We start from the raw sequence: 25,866 nt of genomic DNA, 5'->3' as shown, positions 1-25,866 counted from the left end.
CTCACTCAAATATACTGTAATTATACAAGCCATTGGATACAAATAATGACCTGAAACTACTTCTGTTTAAGTTAATCACTAATGCGCTGTAATAATTTATCAAGGGTGTGTGTTTTCCAGAGCAGTGATTAATGTATGTGTTGTGTAACAATACGAATTAACAGAAGGACTGTGGAGCCACTCCAGGTAACCACCTGTTTAAAACATCTTTGTTATGCCCATGCGATAAATCATACACAACACACACTGTACGTCTTACATTCATACAAGATGCAAAGAATAAAGAAGTTTTTATTGGCTGCTGTTGCTATTTATCTCTTAAATTTATTATCTTAAATAAACTGCACGTAGACAAGTGGATATTCAATGTAAAAACACAAATATTAGAGTGCTAAAACCTTAAACAGACTATAGGTGTGTTTCCAAAAATATCAAAAGCTATACATTCTTATACAGCTAAAGTGCATTGTCTGTTGGTAGAAATCAACATTTCTTTGCCATTTACTTTCTTGCTTCACTGTGGCTCCTTTTCAGCCAAACCAGATGTATATTTAATTGGGTTGGGATGGGATGGCACCCAGGTAACCCAGAAAATGATGAAGAAGCTTTAAACTTGTTGTGAAAGGGTAATGTTTTAACCTAAACCTCACAATGTAGTTTTAGCATCCGAAGCTAACCAAACAGTGACGGAAAATCAAAAGTAAACAGAGTGAAAATAAAAAATTATTTTAGGAATATTAGTCCCACACAGGATGTGAACACTCATTGTCTTTGTAAAAGTCCAGTTGCCTCCTATTTTTTACATGGACTTTGTGGCTCCTTTAAACTGAAAACTTTTTCTATTACAAAACATTAGTTGTATAGAAACCACATTTTTCAAAGAAGGGATTGGTTACCCGTAGAAGCATGAGCGTAGGACCTTCATTGTTGTCCAGGCTGTTGGCAGCAGATCCGTCTGGGTTCTTTGGGTTGTGAGGTGGAGCGTCCATAGATTAGAGTTCTGCTCATCCCATGGTTGCTTGATTGCATTGGACTATGAGGAGTTTCAAGGTCGGGTCATTAGCTTGTAGTCTTTGTCATGTTTGTTGCATTGTTACTGTGAGTTTTTGGTGTGTTGGGCAACATCGTCCTGTTTGAGAGGCTGTTGTTACTGGAAAGTACTGTTGCCATTGCAGGGTGTGATTGGTTTTTATGGAGATTATCTTCTCCAGAAAAAGAAAAAAATTCAAACTGTAAAATTATTTTTTTTAAAAATCACTGTCATGTAAAAGTACAGTATTTTATATGTACACCTTCCCAACACAGATTAAACAAGTTTTAACATGCATTATCCTCATTGAACCCTGATCTGTGAGACGTGAAGAACACCATCACACTAAGTATTTATTGAAATTATGAGTAATGGAGTTAATAATGAGATATGAGCAATGTTTATTGGGATTTTTGGTTTCTGACATTTCTGGATATTTAACCCTCGTGTGGTCTTAAAATCCTGAACACTCCCTTTGTCCTAATGGGCAAAAATGGCCTGCCTCGGGTGCCCAGATATCTCAACTGGTTGAGTGGGTGACCCATGAACAGGGACTAGTCCCCAACGCCAGTGGCTTCGATTCGATTCTCGCTCATGGCCCTTTGCTGCAGATCTTCCCCCCGATTCTTCTCCCTACTTTCCTGTCTGCCTCTCTACTAATCTATTTAACAAAGCCAACAAAAAACAAAAAAATTTTTAAAAAAAGACCAGCCTCCACTGAGCCTCTAAAATAAAGCAGCCTAATTCAATTTTCAACCCAAAATCTATTTTATATGAAGAAACAACCTGTCCTGCATCACACACTTTCTGTATGTCTGGGTTTTCCCTCTACAGAGGGCAGAAAGACTGTATTTAATCAGTGGACACCACTCATTTTTATTACATCACACGTTATAACTTTTTCTTTTTTCCTGAAGTAGAGGTTTATTACCACAATTATTGTTGCTAAAGATACTGCGTAGGTGTAAACCTAATGTGTTTAGCAAAAGATACTTGTATTTGTATATCCTAAGAAAGTACCAGAAAGTAGTTTGAAATGCATTTTTTGAAGGGATACAACAGTGTGCTGTACAATGGAACTCACTTACAAAAACTACTGTGGGTGTTTGTGGTTTTGTGACTGATTTTGGGTCAAAAATGAGCCAGCAGTCTCCATACCCTGGTGATGTACAGCTTTGATGAAAATATAAAGACACAATTTAATTTTTTTTTTAATGCTGGGGTCACCTTAGGAGAAGTCATTGAATCTGAAGTTGATAAAAGGTCATTTATCTTTTTTTTTCTGTGCTATTAAACATAGCGATCTGGTCATTTTTGACCCTAAGACAACATAAGGGTTTAGCATCATTGTTGTTCCTGAGAAACAAGCCTAACAAGAGGGTTACAAAAAAGCGTTGATTGGATGTTTTCAAGTTGAAAAGATCGTTGTGCATTTTGTCGTAACCAAAAAAGTCATGAGGAAATGCTACGTGTAGTAGCATTTGAACATCCATGAATCCATTACCTAGACACCGCTTAATCCTCATTAGGATCACGGGGGGCTGGAGTCTATCCCAGCTGACTTAGGATGAAGGACACCCTGGACAGGTCACCAGCCTATCACAGGGCTACATATAGACAATCAAGCACTCTCATAGTCACACCTATGGACAATTTAGAAGAATCAGTTAATGTTTTTGGACTGTGGGAGGAAGCCAGAGTACCTGGAGAAAGCCCATGCATGCACAATCGGAACATGCAAGCTCCATGCAGAAAGATCCCAGGAAGGCGGTTAGAGATAAGGTTAAGGTTAGGGTACCCACACCGGGGATCTTCTAGCTGCAAGGCGAAAGTGCTAACCACCAAGCCATTGTGCAGCCACATTTTGAACATGTGTGGTGAAAGTCTGATGTACTAGCATGTTCTGTGCTTGCAGTAGCCCTCACTCGTGTGGAGTTTTTCGCCCTCCCACTTGGCTCTCCAGTCCTTTCTCGCCTCTCCACCATCCTGCCTGGAGAACCCTTAAACCCAGGTGAAGAGTACATTGTTTCCACCTGTCTCTCCTCCCACACACACTGACAGCGCGCCGACCCGGCCGGCGGTTTGTTTACTCTGATAGAGCTCCGTTATTCGCCTCATTATTCTCACCTCCTCTCCTTCCCCCCCTCGCTCTCTCCATCGGACTCGACGCAGACGTGACAATGGCGGTTGTGTAAGAGTTCATGCACAAATTAATGCTCGTTTTCCAAAGCGGAAAGGTCCTTCAGCGCACGTGTGTGTGTGTGTGTGTGTGTGAGGAATCCATTTTTATGAAGCCATTGTTGTTTGTCAGATGACTGACACAGGCAGCTGGTTCTTATACCGGACTGATATGTGGATTTGAAGGTCAATCGTGATACTTTTTTTTTTTCATTCAAGCTACAAATAGAAGATATTTACTGCCAATATTCCATTTTGTACAAATTACAAGAGTGTTCACGGTTACCTCAACAAATTGATTGAATCGAAGATTTCTATTTTCAATTTCTCGATACGCCTTTAAAACAATCACTTTTAAACCACTGTTTGGATGGAATAAAGCCTTGAAACTGCAAGTACTTGAACAGAAAAGTAGTATTTTGGGTTAAATGTATCTGAAAAACCGTAATTTGTGTGCTAAGAAGTATTATTTGGGGGGAATATATCCTTAGAACTATAAGTACTTGAACAGACAAGCAATATTTTGAGTTGAATAAATCTTAAAACACGTTAACTTGTGTTTTAAAGTGCTATTTAGATGTAACAAACCCTTGACATTCCAAGTACTTGAACAGAAATGTAATATTTTGGGTGGAACACACCTTTAAAACGATCAGGCAAAACACTATGACCTAATATTGTGTTGATCTCCCTTATGGGGTCTAGAATGCGCTGAACCATTGGGCCTGAACCAGAGGACCTCTCAGGGTGTCCTATGGTCTGGACCAGGATGTTGGCAGTAGATCCTTTGGGTCTTCTGGGTAATGCTGTGGGGCCTCGAGAAATCAAACTTGTTCCACTGCATCCTGCTGATGCATGATCAGAATGGGATCAAGGAAGTTTGGAGGTCAAATTAAAATTTTGGGTAATTGTCACGTTCCGCAAGATGTTTGGCTTTTTTGTAATGTAGTGGGGAGTTCCCTGACTGCAAACTGACAGCATTGGAATCTTTAGATTTCCGAATCCGTGTTTTGTTTACGCTGTAGTTTCTTGGTGGAAATGCTCAACCATGACTGCTCATTTTGCTCATGATGCTGATCGTATGGACATGCCAACAAGGCAAAAATAAACAACGTTTCAATAGACAACACCACAGTTGTGATTAAAAATCTAAACATTAAAACAAATGCCAGTGTTTCCAGTGCAAGCAGTTCAAACACATGCCTGTTTGCAGCGATTTGATTTGCAAGAGGAACAAGCAGCTGATTAGAACACGTATAAAACATGCTATAAAACACTGTGACCGACTGAGACTGTGTTTCAGTGAGTCCAACAGTCTAAGTCGCTTCCTGCTTCCTGTCTCTGTGTGCTGTTGAGCAATAATGCGACCGCTGGCTGTGGTCGGGTTTGATCTCTGGGTCTTGTGTAAACCCCGGCCCCTCACTAAGCATGTGTTTCCTTCGGCCCGCGGGGTCAACGGACAGTCGCACAACTGCACACAAACACACAGCAGCATGCACACTCGTGTTTAAGAGACCTGAAGGGGGTCGTCTGTGATGTTTTAGAGATGTTGTCAAAAGTGTTGTGAAACTTAAAGCAACTCATTCTTGAATGTGTCTGAGATTACGTGTTCCTATGTTCGTATTCCTGACCACAGCGATGACTTGAACTTCTTTTCTAGTGCGTCCGACCTCCCCCACATGATTTATTTTCACCACATGTTGATGAAGCATCTCTGTCTTTACCTCATAGTCCTTTTAAAACAGAGCTTTAAAACCGACCAGCATGGGACTGATTAACCGCAGACAGTAACTCAAAACAGACTGGATGAGTCGCTTTTAAGACGGGAGGCTCAGGCTCCACTTTTTTTTTGAAAATGCCGACTATTTTCCCCGACACGGCTTGATACTTGCAAGGTAAACAGAGCAGCAGAATGATGGAGCTGCAACAATAAAGACACAAAAGAATAAAAGAGGAGTGTTGATATAGGTTGTAGACATCTGATTAGAAACGGAAAGCTCTACATGTATTTCTGTGATTCTTGGAACCTCAGTAAAAACTTCTTGGGTGTCTCTTGGATTTTTGAAGACAGTTTTTTTGCTTTTTACTCAAGTTTCTAGGATTACTAGATGACAATACTTCCATTCTAACCATGGCTCCATCTTCAAATATTCATTGTTTTTTGTTGTTTTTACTGCTAATGTCTAAATGGATCGTAACCTAACTTGAAGAAAAATTACACTTCCATGACCTTATTTCTTCGTCAAATTGCCCGTGGACTGATTTTTAAAAAAATATTTTCTATACTATGCAAGAAACTAAACAAACTTGAATCGATTCAAGAATTTACTGGCTTATCACTAGGGTTATCTTTGAAATCAATACCTCTGACACCATAAATTATCGGCTCCCAACAAATCAAACACTAGCCACGTATCTTTAAAAAGTTAGACTTGCATGACCTTTGTTGGTCAGAGCAGCCTGTGGACTGATTTCTATGTTTTCTATGCTTTCCAAGAAAATCTCAACCTTTATTGATTAAAGATTCTGCTTGCTAGTAATCCAAAAGGCTTCTTCAGGTCTGTTTGATTTTTACTGATGAGGACGACGAGCATGCTGATGAGCTTCCCTGAGACGGTTTCTGACAGTTTGTGCAGAAATTCTTTGGTTATGCAAACCCATTGTTTCAGCAGCTGTCCGAGTGGCTGGTCTCAGACCATCTTGGAGGTGAACATGCTGGATGTGGAGGTCCTGGGCTGCTGTGGTTACACGTGGTCTGCGGTTGTGAGGCTGGTTGGATGTACTGCCAAATTCTCTGAAAGGCCTTTGGAGACGGCTTATTGTAGAGAAATGGACATTCAATACACGAGCAACAGCTCTGGTTGACATTCCTGCTGTCAGCATGCCAATTGCACGCTCCCTCAAATCTTGCCACATCTGTGGCATTGTGCTGTGTGATTAAACTGCACCTTTCAGAGTGTCCTTTTATTGTGGGCAGTCTAAGGCACACCTGTGCACTAATCATGGTGTCTAATCAGCATCTTGATATGGCACACCTATGAGGTGGGATGGATTATCTCAGCAAAGACGTGCTCACTATCACAGATTTAGACAGATTTGTGAACAATATTGTAGAGAAATGGTGATATTGTGGATGTGGAAAAAGTTTTAGATCTTTGAGTTCATCTCATAAAAAATGAGAGCAAAAACAAAAGTGTTGCGTTTATATTTTTGAGTGTATTATATAGAGCTGGTGTTTCAGTGATCCATCAGTCTGCTGGTCAAACTCTTGGACCCACTGTGAAATATTCTGATATCCAATAGATATACATCCAATAGATTACCAAGAAATTTGAGGGGAAAAAAAGACTTTTGCTGCTTTTTTGGTTACGGAGTGTGGAGTTAATTGTCAAAATTGTGTTAAATAATGAATAGTGACTTTGTTAAATAGATTTCTCATGTGTTTTTTTCAAAGATGCAGAATAATAATCCACAGTTTTGAAGGCAAAATGACTATTTATCCAAGAATGAAGCATTAAGAAGTAAGAAATTGGAAAATACATGCATATTCCATAACCATACTACTATGGTGATTTATTTGGTTTTTCTTTACATATAAGCTAACTCGAGAAACCTCAGAGTTCCAATGTCCCTGTACTGTAATGTACCCATGCAAATGGCAATAAACCTCTATTCTATTCTACATGAACATACCTGAATCTGTCCACTGATTAACATGTCTTTTTGCAAAGTGGAGAATTAAATCAACTTCAACATGCAAATTCCAAAATGGCACTAACTTGGATAAACCCGTTAGCGGTTAATGTGACCGTTCTCTAGTGCCAATCTTCAAGCCAAAACAAAAAATTTTCCTGCCACTACTGTTAAGGATCAAAAGTTGTCTCTTCATGTTTAATCCTGCAAACTATTTTGCTTTTAGAATCACCGCGTCATGTAGCTTTTCCTGCACAGTCGCTAAATTCTCCACATCTGCGCTGGAAACCCTTAACCTGAACTGATTCTAATGTGACATTTTAATCAGATTCCACACAAGTACGCATGAATGTGCTCATCATCATCATTACTATTATAATGTCTCGTTTTAGTGATGAGTTTCTGTGTCTCGTAATTGCTGTTTTGCAGGGGCCGTTCCGCTCTGCCAAGAACAAAATTCAGGACAAAACACTGACTAATTTTTTAGCATGAAAAATGTAAAAAGATGAACATTGGCACGGCAAATCGGCTATTGGCAGGTTTTAGTCCAGTAGAAATTGTATGGGGGGAAAAGCCTTTTAACAGCCCTTATTAGCCGAATGTTGCTGTTTTTTGCTGGACGTGCTTCTGTAATATGTGGACTTTGAACACGGCCTCCTGTTCGAGGAGGGCCGGGGGTCTTTAACAGACACTGGTATGGCCATAAGTCACTTCTGTCAGACACGAGGAAAATCAAAACCCTCTGTCACAGCGAGACAGTCGGCTCGGTAAAAGGCTTCTGCTGCAGCACACACACTGTGGCTTTGCTGTCACACACATATCAGTGACCTAGAACAAGTTCTTCCCTCCTTATTTTCTCTCATTCTTGGGTTGAGTGTGCCGACGCTCGGCCGTGCATGTGAACGCCTCGCTGTGTATCCGGCCTCGTGCACGTACAATCGCATGGCGTCGACCGTGGGAGATTTGTGCGAGAGAGTGTGTGAGAGCCGTGCAGCTTTCTTCGGGTTGTGTGTCTCGTCTCCACCAGTTCAGCACTAATGAGGCAGGTGACAGTGTGGGTCTGAGCGATGGAACAGAGTGTCAGCAGGCCTACCGACTACCGCCTGGCTCTGCATGACAACGTGGTGGGAAGGACACTGGTGAACGGAACAAAGGAGGGAGGGAAGAAGGGACAACGGATGGAGAAAGAACAGGGATTAATGTCGCCTTTAAAGGCTGCCGGAAATAGTTTGAGCTGTATGGGCTTCTGGAGGCTGGTATCACTGGTTCTGGACCAAACATGCTCCTGCTGGCATCTGGCATATTAGCATTTGACTTGTTTCATGCCAAAGAAATTCCAAAAAATGTGTTGGAAAGTTTAGCGTATCATCACAAAACTTTTTGGCCTTCTTGTCCAAGTAATTTTACAATATGACAGTTTTTTTTTTTAAAGCAGAAATCCAGAAAATTAAGGGTCAAGACACTGGAACATATGAAGATAATATGGAAAGAAGATCAAAGAAGCCCTACTCTTTGTATTTTCTTGAGGACATAGATTAAACTTCATTTTTTAAAATTTGTTTACAAGGACAAAAAAGTGGCCAAAGTAGGGATGTGAGGATGTGAGTGCTAAAAAATCAAATTTGCAAAGGTTTTCTAAGACAAATGCAGGTCTTTTGAGTAAACGCAAAATTGCGCCCTGATTTAAAAAAAGAAAAAATATCGTCTTTACAGTTCTCTTACTGGATTTCCCAGTAAATCCATCAACCAGGTGGGTGACAGTTTGGATCTGAGCAATGAAACGATTCTCGACAGACCTACCGACTAAACCCAAAAGAAGAGGAAAGAAGGAAGAACGGATGGAGAAAGGAAAGGGATTGTGGCCTTTAAAGGCTGCCGGAAATAGAGTTTGAGCTGTATGGGCTTCTGGAGGCCTGTATCGCTGGTTCTGGATCAAACACGCTCCTGCTGGCATCTGGCATATTTGCATTTGACTTGCTTCTTGCCAAAGAATTTCCAAAAACTTCAGCGGAGGCTGCTGGTTGTTACAGAGCCTTGTATGGGGCAAGTTGGAAAATATGGGGAGTGGGGAACTGGGGAACTAACTTTTTTTTGCCTTCTCTTCAATATATTTTCATCATGTGTCAGTTTTTATCAAACAGGAATCCAGAAAATGAATTGAAGACACAGGAGCATATGGAGATAATATGGATACGAGAACAAAGTAGACCTACTTTTTTGTATTTTCTTGCGGAAGTTTCTTCTTCTTCGTTGTCTCAGAAAACTTCAGAGGAAACATATGTACTGAGCGGCTCATGAAAAGTTATTTTTGTTCTCAAGTGCACAAAAAAAGTGGACAAAGTAGGGATGTGAGTAGAATACTTGATAGCTGAATAATGTGCAAAGGTTTTCTCATACGAATGCTTTTCTCTGAAGTTATATTATTGTTTTTGGAGTTATTGCAAAATGGTGATGATTGATTTTTAGAAATAATCTGACATGAAAATGGCTTTTCTAGTCAATCTATAAACTCCAATGATGCTTCATGCTACCTATGCAGACATGCAGAATTTATTGATCTCTTATCCTTCTCGGAAACTAGTGAAATTCTGTTGGTTTCTGTAGTCAGCTCATCTGTTATCTCAAAATATATAAACTCAGGATTCTTACAAACTTTACCTGACTGTAGCTGGGGGGAGGAAAAAAAACGGGAGCTCCGAATAACAGAATAGAGGAAGATGGATTGGCTGGAGTTTGATATGTTGGAATTGTACAGGAGGTGGATATTGATGAAGTCTTATCTGCAAAAAGACAGGTTTTAGTGCAGGGATGTTATTCTCACTGACACTGTACGTCCACACAAACACACTACACACTTTATCCACAAGTCTCACTGTTCACATTCTCTGTTGGGTACCATCATTATCCTCATATCTATAAATATCAGACTTTTCTTTTTTTCCCAGCCTGCTTCCTCCCTTCGACTCCCTCCATCTCTGTTTGCTCTTTTTCTGGGTCACCTGCTCGGCTCAGCCCCGACTGAGATATTCCAGCTGAGTTACATTCACAGTTTAATGGAGGAGGAAGGAGGAGGAGGAAGATGCACACGAGCACACAGAGAAGCACAAATATACATACTTTTGAGGCATTGTTCCAGCGGATCCAATCCCGTACTGAATGGATTATCACACTCAGTAAAAGCTGACACAAATATTGTGCAGATACGTGCATGTATGTTTTCTCAAGGGATATATACTGAACTGAAAGCTATACGAGCGTGTTTTCAACTGAATTCTCCACACAGGATCAGTGCGTGCAGGTTTCTTGCCTCCTAAAGGGCATTCGGATGAGTTTTGGTGCCAAATTTAAGCAAGCAAAAGCACAAAGCTTTGACAGAGATTTTTCCCCATTGCCCGTAAGAACCAAATACTTTATGTCCAAAATCACTTCAGATTTTCTGGGTTAAATTTGTTTTGCAGTGTTTATTGCCAGTTTTGATGGCTTGACCTTTCCCTGTATGACTAAATGCAAGAAAAATTACTTTCATTTTAATTCCATCTCGACACCCAACTGTGGTGTTCAAATTACCCCTGAACGCATCGTTGCATAAATTTGGATGATATGTCACAAAACAGAGCGGACCTGGATCTTTTTAGTGGCTTATATCACATATTTCTACATATTGTCATAATTAGGTTATGGAGATTTCTTCAGAGTGATATCTTGACTCACATCTCACCCATTTTCACACTGCCACACTGAACTACATGAAACTAAACACTGAAAAATTCACTTAAGATTGGTTTTCAGTCAGTGTTTTGCTGTTGTTTCTATTTGCTGTTGTCATTTTTAGTCACTGTTTTTTGTCATTTAAGTTGCTGTTTTCCGTTGTTTTAGTCATCGTTTCTTGTTTTTAGTTGTCTTATGTAATTTTGACTCACTAATTTCCATCGTTTTCAGTCAATGTTTTGTTGTTGTTGTTTTTAGCTGCTGTTTTCCCTTTTTATATCATTTTCATTAGCTGTTTCTGTTACTTTCTGGCATTTTCAGTCACTGATTTCCACCATTTTAAGTCACTGGTTTTCTCATTTAAGTTTCGTTGTTGTTTTCTGTCATGTCATTTTCAGTTGCTGTTGGGTCATTTTCAGTCACTGTTTTCTGTTGTTTTTTAGTTGTTTTCTGTCATTTTTTTGTCATTTTCAGACACTGTATGTGTCGTTTTCCGGCATTTTGACTCACTAATTTTCCATTTCTGATGATATTTAGTTTAATAATTGCTTCCCTGTCTGAATAAAAGCTGTCAAATAAATCAGTTTTCAGTCTATAGCATATTTCCACATTGTGCCAAACATGGTTTTAGAATGACATCCCACTATGTATGAAAATCAAACCCAAAATGATGGATTTACTTTTGAAAGGACGAGCGCAGGTCACCTAGTTTGTCTCTTCAGTTAGAACACTGTATGTGAACACTTCAGTGAATACAATATATCTCTACTGGTGGCCTTTTAAGATGAGATACATGTAAAAATGTAAGGATTTCATGTTATTACATATGTTTTCTAGTTGATATAAAGGGTATTTCCATGTCAAAAGACTAAAGATTTGATAAAAGAAGGTACATAGCTGCTATAATAGCCAAGATAAAAGCTTCAAATTAAAGCTAAAGGGTAAAGTAAATAGTCTTAGTCCGAGAAATGCTCAAAATCATCGAAACCTTGAACATATACAGTTGACAACAGAGTTTCTAAGAAAACGGCGAGAGCTGTCTTGAGTGTTTGCTGTCAAATTCAAACAGTTCAGCAGCTCAAACATTGAGTTTCAATCTTTTATCATGTCTTTAATTCAGTTATTTCAGTGTTGGTTTTCTGCAGATGCTCTGGTTTACCTCCAAAATCAGAGACTTCTATCTTCATTTTCCATTCACACGGCTTTATAGTCACTGATTTTGATCCAGTTTTTTTCAACAATCCCCAAACTTAACTGAGCTGGTTGGACATGTCAGGAGTTTCTTCTTGCTTGCTGTTGTACGTATATTTAATTTAATGGTAACTCTACTGCTGTCAGATCTGCTCTCCTTTGGAGCTGTGAAAAAGTCCGCTGTCCTGCTTTTGTTAATGCAAATTAAAAGTCTTCCCATGGTGGTTGGAAGGTTTTCCTTTGATACAGTCAGACAGACGTGCTGACCAAGTCTGTCTACAGTTTCGGTGCTTTTAGGCTATAAAGGAAAATTGAGCTCTAGTGGCATGTAGGTGACGGGTACATTCTGTACCTAAAGCCTTTAACCTGTGATCCAGAGCCTTTCTTTCTTTTCTTTTACTGTTATAAAGCACAGTGCTGTTCAAGTACTTCGTTGCAGATCAGATTTTAGGTTTTTTTTTCAGTCCTTGAAACACTGTTGAACGATTTTTGGAGGGATGCAAAGAGGTGATTGTCAAGTAAATCCCAAGAAAACAACAATTTTGAGAGAAAATTTTTCAGTTTCACTGTCATTTTTTTTTAAATTATGTGTTAATTCTTGCAAAATTATTGGCAACCTTATGAAGATTCAGACCCTTAGGTGGGGAATGATTATTATAGATAGCTTTCTACTAAACTGTTCAGTTTAGCTTGCAATTACTTAAATGCGGCAAAAACATGGCTGGATATGCATATTTTTTAGTCCTTTATTTACTGCAAATACAGTCTTGCAGCCCAAAATGCAACAATAAAAGAAGCAGCAGTCCGTAAGAAGTTGTCTCTCTTCAAAGTTCTCTCTCCAGTCCATTTAAAAACAGCATTGGATTCACTGTTGTGGTACATAAGCGCTGTGTGTTCTTTATTTCACTTCAAAGCTTCAGGAAAAAAAAAAAAAAACAGGACAATCCGGTGAACAGCTTTCACCTGGGAGTGTCCCCCGTCCCTCCAGAGGTGTGAAGTGAGAGGCTAGAAGGCGCTCTGATCACAAGATAAAGGCAGAACAACAGAATTAGCACTTCAAACAGCAAGAAAAAAAAGTCGAATAATAGGAATACACACTTCATATCCGCCGGGGTCAGAGTAAACACAGACCGAAGAGTCGGTGCTGTTTTAATGGGAGATTAGCCGGGGTGGAGGGGGGAGGTGGGGGGGAGACGGGGGAGGACAAACATCCACGGCCACTTGTAGCGGCCGTTGTGTATACAGTATGTGTGCAGATGTGTGTGTTTACCCACTTGATTGCTTGTCTTTGCGATGCAGAAGGGGGCAGGCGGATAGTAACATGCATCTATTTTGTGTGTGGGGTTTTTTGTTTTTTCCCCCCACTACTTCAAATCTAATAAGGGCTGAATGAGAGGTCACGGCCGCCCGGAGCCAATGCCGACTCTTTTGTTGGAGCTGTTTTGCAACCAGCTTTCTCCAGCCACATTCTGATGGCCCACCAAGGCCGGGCTGATGTTTTCGGAGAGCGAACAAAGGGTTGACCAGAGTCTGAGTGATGCTAATTTTGTCATTTCAAACCTGAGAGTGTGGATCCTTTTCTCTAGCTTTACATTTAACGGTGCACATGCTTGGAATATGTGGATAACAATCTACTGCAAATATATTAAACTGAATCCTCCATGTAAAACTATAATTTAGCAAAATGTGAGTAGTTTGATGTTGTTTGCATCGAAAGAAAGTGTAGAATTTGACAGATGTGAGACCTTAATCTAATTTTTTTTGTTGTTTTTAGCCAAACAAACTGTCTAGCTCTTGGTATTGGTAAGTTATACGATGATTTTGGGTTGGACTCAACTCTCAGTAGACGTGTTTTCATATAATTTTGAAGCAAACTAGAAATGTTGCAGAAATATTCAAAATAATATGCAAAATACGTTAGTTTCTGTGGACCTCTTAAGGGATATTCATCTGCAACCTCAAATTTAATGGTGCACATGCATGAAATGTAGACACTAATGTTATCGGTATATATTAAACCAAATCCTCCACGTAGCTTACAATGTAGTATAATGTGAGTAGTTTGTTGTGGGCATCTAAAGAAAGTGTAGAATTTGACAGATATGAGACATTCAACATCAAACTGTCTAATCTGAGGGATGGTACCATGACTTTGTTTGGGACTAAAGTCTCACTAGACCTGTTTTCTTATCATTTTGAAGCAAACTTTGAGGAATGTTGCAGAAATTAAAAAAAAAAATGCAAATTACATTAATTTCCATGGACCCCTTAAGGGATATTCATCTGTATTCTCAAATTTAATGATGCACAATGGTGAAAATATGTAGACACCAATGTACCGCGCATATATGACACCAGATCCTCCGAGTACACTAGAAAGCACTATAATGTGAGTAATTTGTTGTTTTGGGCATCTAAAGAAAATGTAGAATTTGACAGATTTGAGATCTTCAGCATCTCAATTCTTTGTTTGTTTAGGCAAGCAAACTGTCTGGTTCAAGGGGTGTTATCATGGCTTTGGTTCGGATTAAACTCAGTAGACTGGTTTGCATGTAATTTTCAAGCAAACTTCTGAAAATGTTGCAGACATTTTTAAAAAGAATATGCAAATTAGATTTGTTTCCATGGACCCCTTAAGGGATATTCATCTACAGCTTCAAATTTAATGGTGTAAAATGTAGCATAATGTCAGGAGTGTGATGTTGTTCGCATCTAAAGAAAGTGTAGAATTTGACAGATGTGAAATCTTCAACATCAAACGGTCTGGTTTGAGGGATTGTACCATGACTTTGGTTGGGACTAAAGTCTCAGTAGACCTGTTTTCATATCATTTTGAAGCAAACTTTGAGAAATGTTGCGGAATTTAAAAAAAAAAAAGCAATGTAGATTTGTTTCCATTGACCCCTTAAGGGATATTAATCTGCATGAAATAACACCAGGCATGTACACTACAGGCCAAACGTTTGGAAGCAAGATCAAATATATACAAAAAAATCATAGTTTCATTGGTATACATGATTATTATACTGTATAAAGAGTCACCTGTCAGAATACAATGTACTATAATTACCAAGTATTTGTATCTGAACTCTTGTTTCTTTACTCTGTCGTTTCTTTCCAGCCATTTCTGTGGTACTTATAGAGATATGGACACAGTTTAGATTTATTGGGAAGTTTGTCTGCAAACTCGCAAAAGCCAAAAAGCTGAAGTGCATAATGCAAACTGTGATTAATTTGTTTTAGTGTGCTTTTGCACTCAAGTTGTGACTCTTGTAAATCTTCTCAACTCTAAAACCGAGCCCTTCTTTTCTTTTATTAGCATCTATGCAGCTATTATCTGGTAACATCAATGTGTACTTGAAGGTAAGTTGAAGAAAATGGTGCATATCAATGAAAGCAAATTCTGATCATGCAGTAAATACATCCCACAATCCATAGAATTTCTCCACTGGTTTTTCAGAAAGACACTGTAAGCATAAACTTGAAGTTGCTTCCAAATGTTTGACCTGTAGTGTATGGAAGCAAATCCTCAGAACAGGCTAGAATGCATCATAGTAAGAACATACAGTGTGCATGATTTGTAGACACAGATGTCATTGTTAAGAGAGTATAATTCCAATTGTGAGACTTTAAAAGTGTAATTGATTCAAAACATCTCAATTCTTTAGTTTTTAGCCAGACAAACTTGTCTTGTTCTGCGTAGTTAAGTTATACAATTGAGTAAAATCTCAGTAGACCTGTTTTCATATAATTTTGAAGTAAATTTTTTAAAAAGTTGCAAAAAAAATTTTTTTTTAAGGAAAATGCAAATTGGGCTCATTTCCTTGGAGCCTCAGGGCAATTATGTGTTTGTGTTTTAAACAGCTGTCTTTGTGCACATCTGCAGGAGCATAATTCTAGCATGAGTAAGTAGGTTGTTGTTGCTGAGGGCATCTAAAGAAAGAGATCTTCAAAGTTTAAATGATTCTTGTTTTTAGCCAAACAAACTGTGCTATATGTGCTACATTAGGCAAGGCTTTAATAAACAAAACAGCAGAAGTCGGAAACAAAACCAATTGTTCGCCAACTACCAAAAACATCATGAAGAAGAAACAAGGAGACGACTGACCATCGACCAGAGACAAATTGAGAGAACTCTGGCAATATTGTTAAGTCAGGATAGTTGTGATTATTTGCTTTCTCAGTTGAGCAAGTTGGAATAAGACCAGGTTTAGAGAGATGTAAATTGAAATGTCTTCTCAATCTTGCATGGACCCTTGCACAGATTTCTGCCCATAGTCGGAAATTTGTGTCCCAGCAGACACTGTGCTAGAAAGGAAATTGTGCACTTGTGCAGATTACATAGACACCAATTTACTGCACATGTATTAAACTGTGTCCACTATGGAGTATAACTGTAGCATTCATGAGCAGGTTGTTCTTGAGAGCAAAGGTGGTGGAGAAACTGTGTAGGTGGATTTTTCTTGTCTTGTTGGGATTCTCATTTACAGATCCATTTCATACTACTATCAAGCAAATTTAAAGCAAACTGTTGAAATTTTGCACAAAATGTGAAACAAAAAAGTGCATTCGGCTTGTTTCTGTGTTGAAGATGGCGCTATATGTTGCATAACTTTAATAAACAGAGCAGAAGCTACCAGTTGTTTGCCAACAGCTAAGCAATTTAGAGAAACTAAGAAACAAGCAAGACTTTGGTTGTCTGTGAGAGACAGCATCTAAGAGCACCATATGGACATGCTAACAAGGATATAAACTAGATGTTCACCTGAGGGGGTCTTTAAATTGACTACTTGAAGGACATTATTGTTGACAGCTGGTTTGAGACAAAATAAGCAGTCTTATGTCTTCTAGTATTTGAAAAAAAAAACACCACATGGACAAATTTATAAGATTGGAACTGGATTTTCATTGTACACGGTCTTGTAGTACACAAACTGTCCATTCCATACAACAAACTGTGGGGTAAACAGGGAAAAAAAGAGGTTCGAGTTTGGGGATTTTCTTCCCCAGTCTGAAATAAGTGCTTAACAATGTCTTACAAAGGGTTGCTCAAGCTCAGCCAAGTCATTGTCATGTGTTTTTCCATCTCCCCTAAGGCTCGGCTGGGAACGTGCCCAACATTTGACATCCTCACAGTGGCATGCTACACCTGCTATCCAGCTTTTTTCATTGCACTTAATTATGCCATGTCATGGTGACAGCCAGTCGCCCTGCGGCTTCACAAAAGGCTGATGTACGGCGCAAAAGATTGAGAATTTGGCCACATAAAGTGCAGAGGGCTGAGATGTGACTTCCAGCAGTGGGTTCTTTTCAAAGCCAGGGAGTTTTATGGTTTTCTTCCGTCACGGGCAGGAAGGGTTTGCACGGCGAGATCCAGGTCTGGACCAAACTCAGAGGGGAGAGATTTATGACCGGGCAGCGAGCCAAAGCTCGGAATGAGGGGCCGGATCACAAATCTCCAAGAAAAAATAGAAATAACAAAAAAAAAAAATCCACCAGAGAAACAAAGTTGATCAAGGACAGCGAGGGAAAAAGGTGAAGGGAAGCAGAGCGATAAAGATATATGCTGATTTGGGATGGATTTGGCGGAGGGGGTGGATGTGTTTCAAAGTGAATGTTTGGCAGTTTAGATGGAACAGTTTCCCTTTCCAACAGAAGATGAAAACGGACAGGAGAGGATGAAAGGATGAAGCGGCAGGCTGCAGGGAGGAAGAGAGAGCTGCTCAGGTATCTTAGCCTGGGGACACGCAGGGAGATTTTAAAAAAATTGTACAATTTTTTAAAAAAATGAATCGGAGCACACATCTACTGCATGCATCACAGCCTCACAATAGATCTTTAAAAAACAGGGCGATCATCCTTCTGCTCACATCAAATCCTTTATTCCCACTGAATCGTGCTCAGTTTCCTCTCAGATCCATCCAAGCTAAAACACTGTCTGTAAAAAAAACTGATCATAGAGATGTACCTTGCAATGCTTCCTAGTTTTACAATATTGTATTTTCTTTATTTCCAAGGATAGCCAGCCAAGCTACACTGTCACAAATTTTCCTGTACAATTACGGTTAAATACTAGCAGCTGTGGATGCTATCATTTTCCTTTTAGACAGTTAACTACTGTATAATTGATGTCAGAACTCTACAGCGGAATACGAGGCTTATTGTTTATTATTGTAATTGGACTTTCGAATAATGTACTGTTGTAAAAAGCATTGGACATTTTCAGCTTTTATTAAATTGTAATATTGAGTCAGGGTCAGTTTAATTTGCGCTTTTTTGACAAGAAATTACCCAGACAAGGCTCGTTCATGTCCAAGTGAAAACAGGTTTCTGTCCGTTAATCCAACAGAAGTTTAAAACTGTAAATGTATTCCTGAAATTAGATGCAATTATTGACAGTTTGCAGAAGAACAAGTATTGGTTTGTAATTGTGTATCAATTTTCAGGTATAATTACAGACCATTACATGTATTATATCTGTCAAAATACAATTATATTGTGCTTATTTTTGCAGTATTTAATCAATATATATTACTATAATGTATATTAGATAATTTTATTGTTTATGAAAAAAAGTATTCTGCCCTGCCTTAAAGTTTTTGCCTTTTCTTGCATTTTAGCATTGAGTCATGGTCAGTTTAATTTGTGCTTTTTTGACAAAAATGTACCAAAAAAAAACAAACTCATGTCCAAATAAAAACGTACTTAAATATATTTCAAAAATTAGGTAAAATTTTTTTTGATCATTAGTCGAAAAACGGGTAGTGGTTATGTAATTTTGCCGTGGTATCGTGATGCGATGCATGGTGGTGGCAGCATCATGATGTGAAGCATGGTGGCGGCAGCATCATGGTTTGGGGATGTTTCTCAGCCGCAGGTCCTGGAAGGCTTCAAAAGGTGGAGGGTCAAGTAAATGCAGCAAAGTAAAGTACAAATGACACAGTCTGGAAGAGAAGAGTGACTTAGTAGCAGTTTTGTTTTCTAGCAAGACAATGAGTCAAAGCAAGCAGCCAAAGTTACGCAGAAATGGTTTAACCCTTTAAGCTTCAGTCAATTCCAGCCGTTTTCAGTACAAAAAATCGCTAATATTCTATTTTTAAATTTAAAAAATGACGAAAAATACAGGGAATATTGTCGCACATCGCGAGGTGCAGTTCCTTGAAAACGACCGATTTGTGGATTTTATACCGACTTCAGGACATGTTTTGGACAAAATAGTTTACTGGCTTGTGTCATCTGGATGTAAAAGGTTGGATTATGGCCGTTTTTTGAGGAATCTTTTTTTTGTGTGTAATAATAAACCCGGAAATGTGAGTCGCGCTGTGTGTGTTGAAGCCGTGTATAGGGAACGGATGGATGAATATTTGTTTTTGTCGGACAAATGTGTTTTTCTCACCCGCTGTGGTAATCGCATCTGAAAGTGGTTTATACCGGCGGATTCATGAGAATCTAAGCTTTCCATCGGCATATAGTGTTTGTGTAGTCGGGTTTGCAGCCGTCGGACATTCTTGAAATTCCTATGCAAATTAGTAGGTGTACCGCCGGCGGTACACCTACGACGCACTGAAGCGTAAAGGGTTAAAGACAACAAAGCGAATGTTCTGAAGTAGCCCAGACCCACCTGAAAAGATTATTAGCTCATTATCCAATTTTGCAAAGACAAATGGAGTGAAACTGCACTATTCTGATGTGCAAGGCTAAATACTGTAATTGTTGCCAAAGGTACATCCACTATAGACTGACACTGACTTATACAATCATGTGTTTTGATTTTTTTTTTTAAATTAATTGCTAACTAACTTTTCTAACTTCCTGCCAAAACCCAAACTCTGTTGACTGTGATTCAGTGTTTAAAAGCAATATAAGGGGTAAACTTGGATGAAGAAGTATTTTCCCAAAATTACAGACATTAACACACTAATAACTACGGGAAATTTAAAAGCCGCTAAGAGGTTGAGAAGCTGAAGTTTGAACATGTTGTGTCCTCAACCCGGAGCTTTCCGAACATACATCACTGGACAAAATAGTACCTTCCACTTGACTGGTTTTAGAGCACCCTTGGAAAGCTTTACCCAAACCACAAACAATTAAAGCCCATCCACTGGCTAAACAATTAACACAACACTTAGAACCTGGTGGCAAACTAACAGCCTATTTGGATAATTCCCCTCTCCATCAACCCTAATGCCATTTTGGCACGATTCTATGTTTTAAAGTAACTAAAAAACATTTCTATTCCCCATCTTCAGTCAGCTGTGAGAACAATTTACTCCACCAAACAACGGCAAATTGGAACACAAATATTTGGTCAAATTACACCACTTTAACTCCAAATAGAGGCAACAAAGGTACATAAGTAGATGTAGATGAGGCATCATGGTTCGGTTCGGTACACGTCTGTCTGTCCGTTGTTATAAAAAAACAATTCCAGTTCAGCTGATATGAAATGTGAGTTTTGCATGACCACCAGAAAGGGGAAAGCCAAAAAAAAAAAAAAAAACCAGAAGCCCTCGAGTTCAACTGAGTTTTGCATGACTTCCCGTCATTCAGCCAGAATAAAGTTTGTTTTGATATTCCCCCACGGTTCCCTGATTCTTCAAAGATGTCGGATGATGAGTGAAGAAAAGTGTCCAGTAAATGAGGTACCTGTCAGTCCATGTGACTTCATATTTTCAAGGTTGGGTTCTTTTGTGAGAAGCCAGCGTGAGCCCCTAAATGGAAGCGAAGCCAACAACGGATTCTCTTTTTCCCTTTGCCTTAGACGAAGGGAAACAAACTACAGGTGTGAACCGAAGCTAACAAATACTTTCTGACAACCATCATTCAAAATATTTCCTTCTTTCTTTCTGAGAGACCGATGGTTACACAAGAACAGTAAGGGGAAAGGTGGGAGAAATAAGAGATAAATTCAGATTTGGGATGGATTTCATGGAGGGGGTGGATTTATTTCAACGTGGATGTTTTTTGGCAAATCAGATGGAACACAGTTTTGATTTCCAAGGGAGGATAAATATGACAGGACAGCAAGCCTCCTATCGCTATTTCCCTTCCGAAAATCATAACAGTTATAACAGAAAAACATAAATCTGTCCAAAAACCTCCTTCATATGTCACCACAGCTGCAACCAGCCTCTAAAAGTCAACAAGACCTCATACCTAAATGACGAAATATATTACTATTGCGTTTTGAAAATGATGTACTGTGGTTGAAAAAGCAAAAGAGATGATCTTAAGAAGGGATTGTTCTGTCATCAACTGCTTCCTGGATCAGACATGAGCTGCCAAAACTTGAATTTTGAGCCAACACAGACACAAAAAAAAGTCCCCAAAGTGCTCAAAATAGTGGAAACTTTGAACATCCACGGTTCCTCGGAGCCACATTTATTTCTGCTGAAGATAACGAGGACGGTCAGTGCTGTCAAAACCAACCATTCATTCCCATCCGTCCCACGACCTCCCACCGAAGTGATTTTTAGCTGACTTTTCAGAAGAAACACAAATATTCCGTGTTCCGCCCGAGTATTTGTCGTGCACGTCCTCTGAAATTAATACCAAAGTGTCTGTAAAAGGCATTTTAGCACATGAATGTTTGAGGCAGCACCAGATGGGAATTAAGGTCAGCAGAATGACAAAAACGGGGGTGGTAATTTTTAAGGATGGAGTCTCCATAAGGACTAGGATGTAGTAGGAACAGCACCTTTACATTGTGGCATCAGCAAGTTGGTATACTCTTGGGCTGCAACTAACGACGTGTCGACTAATCGTCTGAGCACGATAAGTCATCAAAAGCGGAAGTGAGTGCGTAATGCAACAGAAATCAGCGTCCGACCGGAGCGCGGAACACGGACGGACGTCGGCGCTGCATCATGCATGTATTATGTATGCACGATGCAGCGCGGACATTCGCGTTTAGATACAGCTGTATAGTAAACGCTGACATCCGTGTTTACAATAGATCACGGATGTCCGATGGTGATTTCTGTTGCATTGCGCGCTGACTTCCGCTTTTGATGACGTATCGTGCTCAGACGATTAGTCGACTCGTCATTAGTTGCAGCCCTAGTATACTCAAGACTTAAGTATCAGCTACCCTTGGAGAACACTAAGGTTACTGCAAGAAATGTGTCCGTATTTTCTACCACTTTTCCGTTAACAATATTTGCAGTAACCTTCAGAGGTTTGTGTCTGCAGTGCAAAAAGTAGGGGGGAGGACTAAATTTTAGTAATTTTGGGCAAACTAAGCAACTTCCAATGCATTTTGTGTTATTTTCAACCAGTTTTCAGTCATTCTTAAGCATTTTCATTCTTTTTCAATATGTTGTGAGTAATTTTGGCCAAATTTTGATTAATTCTGACAGATTTGTATTCATTTTTGACCAACTTTCATTCATTCACAACAGGTTTCTCAACATTTCAGACAAGTTTCAAGTAACTTTGGACAAGTTTTGGGTCATTTTCAATACTTTGAAGTAATTCTGAAGTAACTTTGAGTTACTCTTGCACACCTTTGAGACTCGTTTTAGTCGTTTTGGGCAAGCTGACTCATTTTTTATACGTTTTTAGTTGTTTTCAAAAAGTTGTAAGCAATTTTAGATTTGTTTTGAGTCATTTCGACTCCTTTTCAGGACTTTGAGACAAATTTCACGACATTTTGAACATATTTTGACTCATTTTGACAGATTTGTATTCATTTTCTATCAACCTCCAGTCATTTAGGCGTTTTAAAGAAGTCATGTTTGCAAACATTTCAGACTGATTATTTGACATTTTGGGCAAATTGAGTAATTTTCAACCAATTTTCAGTTGTTTTTGAAACACTTTGAGACTTTTTCAGTATGTTCTGAGCAATTTTAAGTCATTTTTGACACATTTTCAGACATTTTGACAAGTAGCTAGTAAGTACTCTGATTTCTCTAGTCCTGTCATATGGTTTGAGACATGGAGAACAATTTAGCTTTAAAGCTGCCCATTTATTTATTCTCTGCGCTTCACTTCATCACTGCGAAAGATGTAAATGTTTTGACATATTTACTCAACCCATTTTACAAAGAATGTAAATAAAAAGAAAATGCAAATATTTGCAAATCATGTAAACCCTTTAGTTCAAATGGGACAAGGCCAATGGAGAAAATGTTGAAATTATTGAAATATCGCAACAGTTTGGATAGGTTTTGACTCAGATTTTTAGTATTTTTGATGAAAATGGCTTCCATTACCTACATACTACCTTGAATTTCATATTCTTACTTCGACTTGCAGCACTTGCTTTTTTAACTTTGCATCTTTATTTTATATTTACTAACTCGTCAGTGTTGTCAGATTAAAATGTCTTTTGTGTGAACTTGCCGGTTTAAAGGTTTCTGACTCTGATTTTAGGCCTAAACTTCATCAAAACTCACTCCAAGAGAATTTATTTGCCATCGTATATTGGAATCTTGACCGTACTTGTGCAGCTCCATATCAGGGGTTTGCAATGTTTCTGCAATGCTACGAGCCTCAGATCAGAAGCTGTAGTTATTCCAGAGGGCAAACACAAATGGTGTTTTTGTCTTGTTTCTTTTTTCTTTTCTTTTTTTTTTTGGGGGGGGGTTGCAGGATGGTCAAAGCAGAAGTGGAGTGTGTGTGATGTGAGTGTGTGGAGGTTGAGGGTGGGTGGGTTATTGCTTCTTGTTACAGGAGTCTGCCACAGCGAGTCAAGTAGCAGTCGGGCCGGCCATCAGCGTTAAGAGCCTCTTTAGCTGCTGCTCACTTTCTCCAAGCGCCACCTTCCAATCACCCTGATGCTGCCCTCCTCAGCTTTCTGATTTTTGCCTAATCAGGATTGTGTTTGCCTAATCAGAGGAGTTTTTTTTTTTTTTTTCATTCTGCAAACTCTCTGGATTGTGCTGCTGCTGCCACCTCTTCCTTGGTTTCTGCAGTTACATTTACTTACAGGTTTCTGTCCATTTTTGATTTTCAGCTGTTTTTTTTCCAATCTTTTTGGACAAATTTTGAATTATTTTAGACAAGTTTTAGCAACATTTTGGAAAAGTTTGAGTCATTTTTGATAAATCTCGAGTCAGTGTGAGTCATTTTGGAGAGACATTGGTGGATTTAACCAACTTTCAAGGTATTTTAGATGGAATTTAAGACATATTGGGTAATTTTGTGTCATTTTTGGATAGGTTTTGCATCATTTTTACAAGTTTCCACTCATTTCAATTTTTTTGAAATCATTTTGGACAAGTTTGAGTCATTTTTGATAGATGATAGGAGACTTTGGCCAACTTCCAAGGTATTTTGGGTGGGTTTAAGACATGCTAGGCAATTCTGAATCATTTTAAACAAGCTCTGAGTCATTTTCACAGATTTCCACCCATTTCATATCGTTTTAATTCATTTTGGACAATAGTAAATGATTTCAGACAACATTTTGAACAGGTTTTAGTCATTTTTGACAAATTTCGAGTCAGTTTGAGTCATTTTGGACAGACATTGATGGATTTTAGTCAACTTTCAAGGTATTTTGGATGGGGTTTAAGACAAATTGGGTAATTCTGAGTCATTTTCAACAGGTTTTGAGTAATTTTCACAGGTTTTGACCCATTTTCAATGCATTTAACATCATTTTGGACAAATATTGAGTTACTTTACACTTATTTTCACACCATTTTGTACAAGTTTTAGTCATTTTTGCTCAATCTCAAGTCAGTTTGAGTCATTTTTGAACAGTCATTGATGGATTTTGGTCTTCTTTCAAGGTATTTTGGATGGATTTTCAGATATATCAGGCTATTCTGAGTCATTTTGACAAGTTTTGAGTCATTTTGGACAGGTTTGGATCAGGTTTCAATTTGTTTTGAGTGATTTCAGACAAATTTTACCATTTTGGACAAGCTTGAGTCATTTTTAATAAATGTGTCAATCTGAGTCATTGTGGACAGACATTGATGGATTTTCACCATCTTTCAAGGTGTTTTTGATAGGTTTTAAGACATACTGGGTGATTCTGAATTATTTTTCGTCAGGTTTTGAGTCATTGTGACAAATTCTCACTCGTTTTCAATTAGTTATGAACTGTTTTGGACACAATCTGAATGATTTTACACAAATTTTCACATTTTGGACACAAAGCTCAGTTAGAATCATAGCTTCCCTTTAGTCTTGACCCAGTTGTTGATCCGTTTTTTGGGGGGCATATTTTAGCTCGCAGCTGTTTGGACAGGGTGCATTTTCGGAACACGATAAATGAGCGTCACATTTCGATATGTTTGTGCAGAAATGTTTGAAGACGACAGGCGGGCGGAGTTGGGACGGCTTCAAACGCACCCTGGATTCATCTCCGGTGCTGGCCGGGTTTCAGCGCCTTTCAGCGAGCTTCCGTCGGCACATCCACGCCGTGTCAGCCGCGCCGAAAATCCTGGAGTCCGCGATAAAGGCGAAATGAAAAGAGGTAATATGAAGAAAAAAAATCAACATAATCATGTGCATAATCACAACGCTGGCACTATGTTCTCAGCTTGAGCTCATAACAGTGATATGAGATTGGAGTTTATTGCATTAATCATGTAAACGTTGCTCTTGTGATTAAAGCAGAACTGCTGTTTATTGCTTGTAATTGTATTCGGATCGGGCTACGCTCCCAGGAATACCACACGCAGCATTAATATTTGATGAACTGACTCCGGATCAGGCGTGGGGAGCCGGTTCCCCCTTTTATGTTGATCTGGGCCCGCGGTATTGGAGCTGACCTCAGAGCAGCCCTCGTTTCTCTCCACGAGAGCGCATTTGAATCTCCACGTCAGAATTGTTAGCTTGCAATCTTCTTTTCATTTTCCCCTCCCCTCTGTTTTCACCAGCAAATCCAATATGGACCGTGAAAGCATGTGCATGCATAAAGAACAGCAGCCGTGTGATTGCTCAAGCGAGCGTGGGGAAGGAAGAGGACATAAAGTGCTGAGAAAGAACAACAGAGGATGAGGCTGTTCACTTCGAAAAGCTCTTAAAAGCTGCACTTTTGTCATGTGATACCGGCGGCTTTAGAAACCAGAGTGAGGGATAGAAGGAAGTCTGTCTTTGAAGGAGGA

The 25,866-nt window shown here is 39.1% G+C and overlaps 1 long non-coding RNA gene across 1 annotated transcript in view; it reads left to right on the top strand.

Moving 5' to 3' along the window:
- Nucleotides 1–25,225, top strand: part of LOC127537092 (uncharacterized) — a 113,640-nt gene extending 88,415 nt beyond the window's left edge. The window contains exon 5 of the long non-coding RNA XR_007946575.1: nucleotides 25,059–25,225. This is a non-coding gene — a long non-coding RNA (uncharacterized LOC127537092). The remainder of the gene's footprint in view (nucleotides 1–25,058) is intronic.
- The last annotated feature ends 641 nt before the right edge of the window (nucleotides 25,226–25,866 follow it).

The sequence above is a fragment of the Acanthochromis polyacanthus genome, chromosome 1, assembly GCF_021347895.1.
Source record: "Acanthochromis polyacanthus isolate Apoly-LR-REF ecotype Palm Island chromosome 1, KAUST_Apoly_ChrSc, whole genome shotgun sequence".
Classification (NCBI taxonomy): Eukaryota; Metazoa; Chordata; class Actinopteri; family Pomacentridae; genus Acanthochromis; species Acanthochromis polyacanthus.
Note: the sequence above shows the minus strand (reverse complement) of the source record. Positions and strands in the feature narration are given on the sequence as shown.